This window comes from Setaria viridis, chromosome 6 (genome assembly GCF_005286985.2).
Source record: "Setaria viridis chromosome 6, Setaria_viridis_v4.0, whole genome shotgun sequence".
Taxonomy (NCBI): domain Eukaryota; kingdom Viridiplantae; phylum Streptophyta; class Magnoliopsida; order Poales; family Poaceae; genus Setaria; species Setaria viridis.
Genome location: NC_048268.2, coordinates 32,318,949 through 32,326,604, shown reverse-complemented (window position 1 = coordinate 32,326,604; position 7,656 = coordinate 32,318,949).

The following is a 7,656-nucleotide window of genomic DNA, read 5'->3' as shown; positions in this document are numbered from 1 at the left end:
GTCAGCATGTGCCGCTGCCCGCCCGCGCAGCTAGCGACGCGACGCGACAGCGCGCAGGGGCCGCGCGCGGCGCGGCTGGGTGATGGGCACCGCACAGGACGCCGCGGACGCGCTGCTGGCGAGAGAGAGGGCGAGGGATTCCTGTGGCGCCGCTTGGCCGGTTGCCCCGCCCCCGCGCTGCCCACTCCGCGGCCCGCGCGCTGACGCACACGGGCACAGCGCCACAGCCCCCGCGCCGCGCCGGATCAACCCCAAGTGCGCAGCGCGCCAGCGCGTTAACTCTGATCACTGTAGGCTTACGTTCCTTCTGCCCGCGAATTGAAAGCCCCCGGCGCAGCGCAGCGCGCACAGGGCCGCGGACCGGAGCCAGGCAGCCAGCCATGATCCATCCCATGCAAAAGGTAACAAAGTACACGAGTAAAAATGCTCGATTCATTCTCCGAAGCAGCAGGCATGAATTGAAGCCCGCGGGCGGTTAATTCCTGGCTGCTGCTGCTCGTGCTCGTGCTCGACGAGGTTACGTCGCGTCAGAGAGGTTCCAGTTTCACTTTCACCTTCGCCGCCTGCAGCAGGAATGTAGAGCCATTTACTACGCCTGGCTCAAGCGGCCATGCTGCACGATCAATGAATACGTATGCACAGGCCTGCCTGGCCCCGGCCGGCGTCGTCGTGGCCGACGCGCGCGGGGGGGAGGATGGCGCCGGTGCGTCGGATCCCGTGCCGCGCACTGTTGGGCTCGTCGTCCGGAGGAGTGAATGCGTCCACGGTTCCACCGGTGGCGCCGGAGCGGAGGGGGGGAACGTGCGCGCGGCCCCGCCTGCCTGCTTTGCTTGGCCTGTTGGCCATCGGCGCGGCGGGCGTAAATTCGTCACGCGCGCGGGCGCGCTGGCGGGCGGGTGGGGAGTTTTGAGGGTTACGGCGGCCGTAAGCAACGCGAGCCGGCACTGTTCACGTGGTCACTTTCACGGAGGATCCGGTAATGGAGCTCCTACGCTCCTACTCCTACAACGTAGAGGAGGCCTTGATTTGAAGGAGGGAGGATCTACATGACACATCTACTGCGTTTGCTGCTTTGATGTCTTGGACTGATTCGCGCTGCTCAAAATGGGCCTAACAAAAGCTGCCCTGGTCCATCTTAGAGCTTTGAGCCCATCGAAAGTTCCGGCCTTCGAATGAATGCTTGGGCCTTAGTTACAGCATCGGCCCAATATTCTTCATGGGCCCAAGATACAATCCATTTTTGGGCCCTACGTTGAAAACAGTCCGTGTACATATGTCGCATGTTGTGGGTCACAACTACGAGCACTTTTGATTTTTACCAATCAACCAATGTTGTAGAACTTAAGAATAGGAAGCCTATCCGATGAGGAGTCGCGCTAACATGCAAGAGTGCGACTGCCGCAGCCAAGGGGAGGTGGGTTACCATGGCCCGTTTTTTTTCCACTTCTAAATAACTTCCTTGCATAGTATCTATTTTCAATTCCGTTTGCATCACTGTATCTTTCATATTGAGATCTATGAAACAACACCCATGATTGATATATTTTGAAATATTTTTTATTTACTAGCAACTTATACTAAGTGTGTGGTAGCTACTTATATATTAAGTGTGCAACAAATTATGTGTAAATCTCTCAATAAACTGTGTACATAAATTGCTACACAAATATTTTTCACCTTCATATTATTTTACCTACTGAAGAGTAAAGTATCTAAATAAGTCACCACGTTGTCTCTACATAAGTTACTACCATAAGTTATAATACTATATGCACATAAGTTGTTACATGTTTACATAATTGATACATATTATATGATATCAATTTATGTGCATATCACGTGACAATCTTAGTATATTTTTATAGCAATTTATGACCTCTACGATAGTACCTAATGTGCATACCATGTAGCAACTTCAATATATTCCTACGATAGCAATTTTAATATATACACGATAGCAACTCCATTGATAATCTTTAATAACACCTTTACACATAAGTTGCTACTAATATAAAAAGGTCTTCAAAACATATGCAAGTGCGGTCTAGTTTTGTTCGCCTCGTCACGTAGAGCGCAATGGTACAAATGGAATTTGAAACGGACACCCCATTCAAAAGTTATAGCGATTTAAAGTAAATATTATCTTTTTTTTCTCCTAGGTGCGTCAGCCCAACAGTAGCCATGCATACAGCTTGCTTCTCCGACAGCAGTAGTATGGTAGGGTTGCGTTGTTACCGGTCACAGGTTATTCCTGTCCTTAAGAATAAATATAAACAACATTTCAACCACTTGAGCTTGTATGTCTTCACTCATGCCATACTTAATCGATGTCAACTTGAGGGCTTCAACATTGCATTCTAGCTGAGCACATCCATATTTGAACCAGTAGTTTAGGATTTTATAACATATGTGATCCAAGTCATAATTCAAATCCTTAAGCTACTCCAATATATCCTTCGACAAATATTTGATGCACTGCATTACTTCACTGGATAATGTTGCAACCTAGTCACGAAGGAAGCGTTCCGTGGGTGGGTGTTCGTAGGCGGGCGGCGGCGACGCATCCTCATCGCCTCGACCGGCAACGCTTGGCCTTCACGTCGTGGAGGCCCGACGCCGCTGGAACGCGGAAGGCGCCTGAGCGAGTCGCCCAGGAAAGGCTCAGGATCGTGCCGAGCTGCGGGATCTCGCGCCGTGGACTCATGGTGCACAACCATGCGCCTCATTGGCAAAGCGGCGGCATGCCCAGAGTCATCGAGGGTGAAAAGTCCATCCGGGGCGACGGAGACAACCGGCCGTTTGAGCGCATTCCCCATGACATCCGACGCTGACGGATCCCTAATCACCGATCATGTGGCTCCCTTATGGTTGTCAGGGTTGTAAGTTGCATAAGTGTTTGGCGACGTGACACACAAGAGAGGGTGTACGTTGTGTGTGGGCGTGTAGTGCACCCGACTAGGTGCACGTACACTAAGCTTCCTGGCGGCTGGCACCAAACGTGACGAACCATGTGGCTCCACAGCCACAACCTCTTGGCCACAGCACATCATCAGGCGTACATCCACGGGATGGGTTCCGAGTACATGGTGAATGTACACAATTAAGTAACCGACATGACACGTATATACTACGAGCGATCGTCCCGCCCGCCAGCAATCTCCTCGATGAAGCACACTCTCGAGGGCCGTGCACGTGGCTCGAGCGCTTCACACTTTGAGGTCATCGTGTTGCAGAGGCTGAAGGGTCAAAGGGATGCTTGGGCTGGGCCGAATCGGGCTGGTGTGCTTGTTGGTGAACTACCGTGCATCGCATGAAGCCTAGCGGGAAACCAAACCGCATGGTACCTGACTCCCTCCAGCTTTCCAAGCTGTGGGGATTTCGACTCGTGTCGGCCGTGTGCCCCGGTGGTCTATAAACATAGTTTATCTCTGCGCCAACAGAATTTGAATTCCTCCCTTTCCTTTTCATTTCCACTCCCTACGCACGTTACACCCTCCATCCATTCTCTCATCTCCGAGCGTCGTCCAGGGACTCGCAACCATGGTGGTGAAGCTTCTGATCACCGACCGGATTAGTAAAATTATCAGCGCCTCTTTCTCCCCTTCTCTCAATGTCGCACCGTAGTTGGGAGAAGATGAAAGCGTTTAGGGTTTTTGCTTGCTGAACTCGTGGGTGGGAACATCGTGGATGGATTTGTTGAGAAGGGTTTCGTAGCAATTCTCTATAACATTTGGTGACAAATCTGTTTAGCCGCGAGATTCATTGCTGGAGTTTGCTCGACGGTGCATCGCGTCGCGTTGAAGGATCACGAGGGGTTGGGTTTTGCATTGTCAGAAAGTCGCGTGGAAGGCTGGGCGACGCCACAGTGCGGCGGGGAGTCTGTAGTTCGTAGCAGCATGTCGTCGCGGTGCGTAGAGTAGCGCGTGGCGCTAATCAATTCAGTCAACTTAGGGTTCGTAACATGTCACTGGGGGCATAGTAGAGCGCGGCAGGGATCAATTGTGCGAGCGCAGGGTTCGTAACATGTTGCTGCACAGTTTGCCGAGGGGCGCGCATGGTAGAGCATTGCGGCAAAACGTTCGTGAGATCGGATGCTGTTGTAGCGTTCGATCTTATCGCGGCCTGATCAGCTCGCATTTTGTTGATGTGCAAGGCTGTGGAGTCCATCTACACCGCGATCAAGTCCACTGTCGAGGAGTTCAGGTGGCACGCGCACATTTTGATCCCTGATGATCCCACCTCACTCCCAGAGACTTGGCAGATCATCACTACAGCATCGGGTGTGAGGAGGAGCGGCGTGCACCTGCGCGCATCTCTGCTCGTGCTTGCGTTGTAGGAGTGCCGCGCACCGTTCGCCGCGTGGAGGCTTGTGGTTGTGGGCGATGTGTTGCTCATCGTCATTTGGGGAGTAGGCGTATTCACTCTGGGGGATGCTGATATGGAGGTGATACAATTAGTTCTACTGCTAGATCACTTGTTTTACTGATAATTTTTTTATTTTTCCTTTTTATTTTTCTCATTGGTTTATCTCTGCTGCAGGAGGATTTCCCACTACCTTCGGCTGGACTCACTGCGGCAGAGATGCTGGTGGCATCGCCGCCTGCCATCCCTGCCGCCACGTTCCAGCAGGTCATCTGCTGGGGCCGCACTAGCTTTAGAGTTGTCCTTCCTGCACCGTCCCTTCCAGGGCTCCTGCAGCAGCTGTACGCCGACTTCATCCCCGCCGCTCCATGCCCCCCTCCCGCTGCCGTGGCCGCTCCCATCCATCCAGTCTTCCACTGGGGCCGCGCGGGGTTGGACCTGACGTGGAGGTGCTCCCTGCCGCGCCTCGCTCCGCCACCCCCCTCCCCCCCGTTCCACTCGTCGATCCGCTCTGTGCATCTGGTGCCCGGTGCAGCGGCACCACCCTACCGACCTCTTCTCATCCCCATAGTTAGGTGAGTAACACACTCGTATTTGCATTTTTATTCTGTTTGTGCCTGAGTTCTGTGTCTGCTTGGTGAATGCCGAGTTTGATTTTGGGGGCATTTAGTTTATTTGTTATTCTCAAATACTTCTAGGATTAGATAGTGTTGAAATATGCAATACATACTTAGAATATTCTTGAAGATCGTGGAGATCTCAAGAGACTAACTTTGCCATGTATAAGGATAAGATCATGGCAAGGTAAGAAGGTTCTAGAAAATTGAAGAGAATGCATGAGCCATAGTTGCCATGCTTCATGGTGAAGTGTAGAATACTCTAGAACTAGATATATTAGCATGGTAGAAATATAAGAAACTAGATAAGAATGAGAAGGGTTCTAGAGTTAGGATATTTTGTATGGAAGAGTGTGGAAGTTACCACATGGCAACACCACAATGATCATGAGCACCTATAAATAGAGGTGCTTCCCTCCCTCCTAGCCATACCATGGCTAGAGTGGCATGTGAGCCATAGGTGAAGAGATGACAAGGTTGCCATGTAGTGTAATGATGTCTTGGTAGGGTAGGCACATAAAGAGTTTAAGAGTGAGTGTTGTATCAAGTTGTGATTAGGTGAATAAAAGATTTGGGTACCCTTGTAGAGAGTTGGTCTCCCGCATTCGTGTTAATGCGAAGTTCTTTTCGAAGTAGTGTGGGTAAGGGTTTAAAAAAAAGTGGTAGCACATTACTTTGGTGCCACTTCTAAAAAGTCGGTAGTTCGGGACGCTGATTTCTCAAAAGATAGTGTTGGAACTTTTAGAAATGCATCACTAGTCTAATTTGACATAAGATTCACTCGATGATTAATCTAAAATTTTCTCACAAGAGTAAGATTATATCTGTAGTTAACATTGTTAGTAAATCTGTTTTGTATAAATTGATTCTTTTGTATGACTTGCAATATATTTGAACTCGTTGGTTGATTATATATAACTCCCATTGCTAAGATCAACCATGGAGTAAAAGCATAACTTTTTCAATATTGTACTAATCTTGATTTTCATCTCAATCGACAACTTCTTTTACAAATCTGAGATTGTATTTTGTTGAAATTTTAGTTTTGCTCGTGGATCTGCGAAAGCACGCGGAGTTGATTACATCAAGGACAAAGAATGTACATATCAAGGGTCTAAGACATTGGCGGCTCCTTAGAAGTAGTTTTCAGTTACTCTCCGGATGGTAGGGCCAGACCTTATGCTGGTCAATCCATGCTGGATGTCCTTTTTTTTAAATACATGTTCTAGCGAGCAATTGGCTTAGGGCCTAATAAAACTATCAAGAGGTGCAGAAAACAAATGGTCAAGGTCACATTGCTCTAAAACTGTTGAAAGGGACACATGGTCATGGTCACATACCTCTTAACTAAATGAAAGGGACAAAAACCATGGCACATTGCTCTGAAACTCACATGTCTAACCTGTGTTTTTGTTTTGAGCTGATGCATCCTACATGCCCGCCTCCAGCTCACTCCCAACACGTTATGTTGTCTTTGTTCCTGAAGTTTGTGGGATACATGGCATTGTTTTTGTTCCCGAAATCTGCTATATTTCACTATTTTTGTTCCTATGTTCTAAATGAAAAAGTAAGTATTGAAGTATTTTACAGTCTTGTGAAAGGGCCTCTAGCCTAGTGATTAGAGCACCTGAGTAGCACTCAGCAAGCTCGGGTTCAACTCCCCGTGGAAGCGAATTAAACAGGTCTGGAATAAAAAAAAATTATAAAAAATTAGGTAAGGGCTTCCCTTGCTGATTTCGGTAAAAAAAAGTATTTTACATCCTCAAAAGATGATCGCCTAATGAGATGCTATTTTTTAGGCTTTAGGATGGACGAATACTCTTTTAGATGCTATTTTTTAGGCTTTAGGATGGATGGGTAAAAAAAAGTATTTTACAGTCTCAAAAGATGATCGCCTAACGAGATGCTATTTTTTAGGCTTTAGGATGGATGAGTACTGTTTTAGATGCCATTTTTTAGGCTTTAGGATGGACGAGTACTGTTTTAGATGCTATTTTTTAGGCTTTAGGATGGACGAGTACTCTTTTAGAGTTTAAAATACCTGATGCGGTATTTTAGGCTAGAAGAAGAATATTTTATAGTTTCAAAGGTTGATATGGTACTCTGGGTCTGAGGTGACATGTGATGCATGTTGGTTTCAGGTTCAATAATCTTGGCTTACTAACAAGGTCCAATGGTCAGTACCTATTAAATTATGGGATTTATGACAAGTATCATGTCTCTTTGATAAGTGAGCAGGATGACCATGAAGTGTTCAGCAAAGTTGGTAGACGAAAATACAGTGAAGTATTTGAGGGCATCAGTGTCAACAGCAATGAGAAATGCATCAATAAGATCCTCAAACCTGTGAAGAAAAAGAAGGTTTTCCATGAATCCTATTGCTTGTTCTTTATTTATCCCTTGAACTACTGTTTTAGCAATAACAGGTTACGGTTTTGTTAGTTGTTACACATCTGTTTATATTGTGATGGCCTTTTTAACCTGCACCCTTGCAGATCAAAACTCAAAAGAAATATTAAAATCCTTCAGAATCTTTGTAGAGGCTTAATATTGTGAAGCTGCTTGATACTGTTAGAAATCAGCATTCAACACAGATTTCAAAGTTCTGTATCCAACATTGACAGAATATGACATTCGCTATTACATCTAAGAGTTGTTTGATTCTTCCACTTATTTA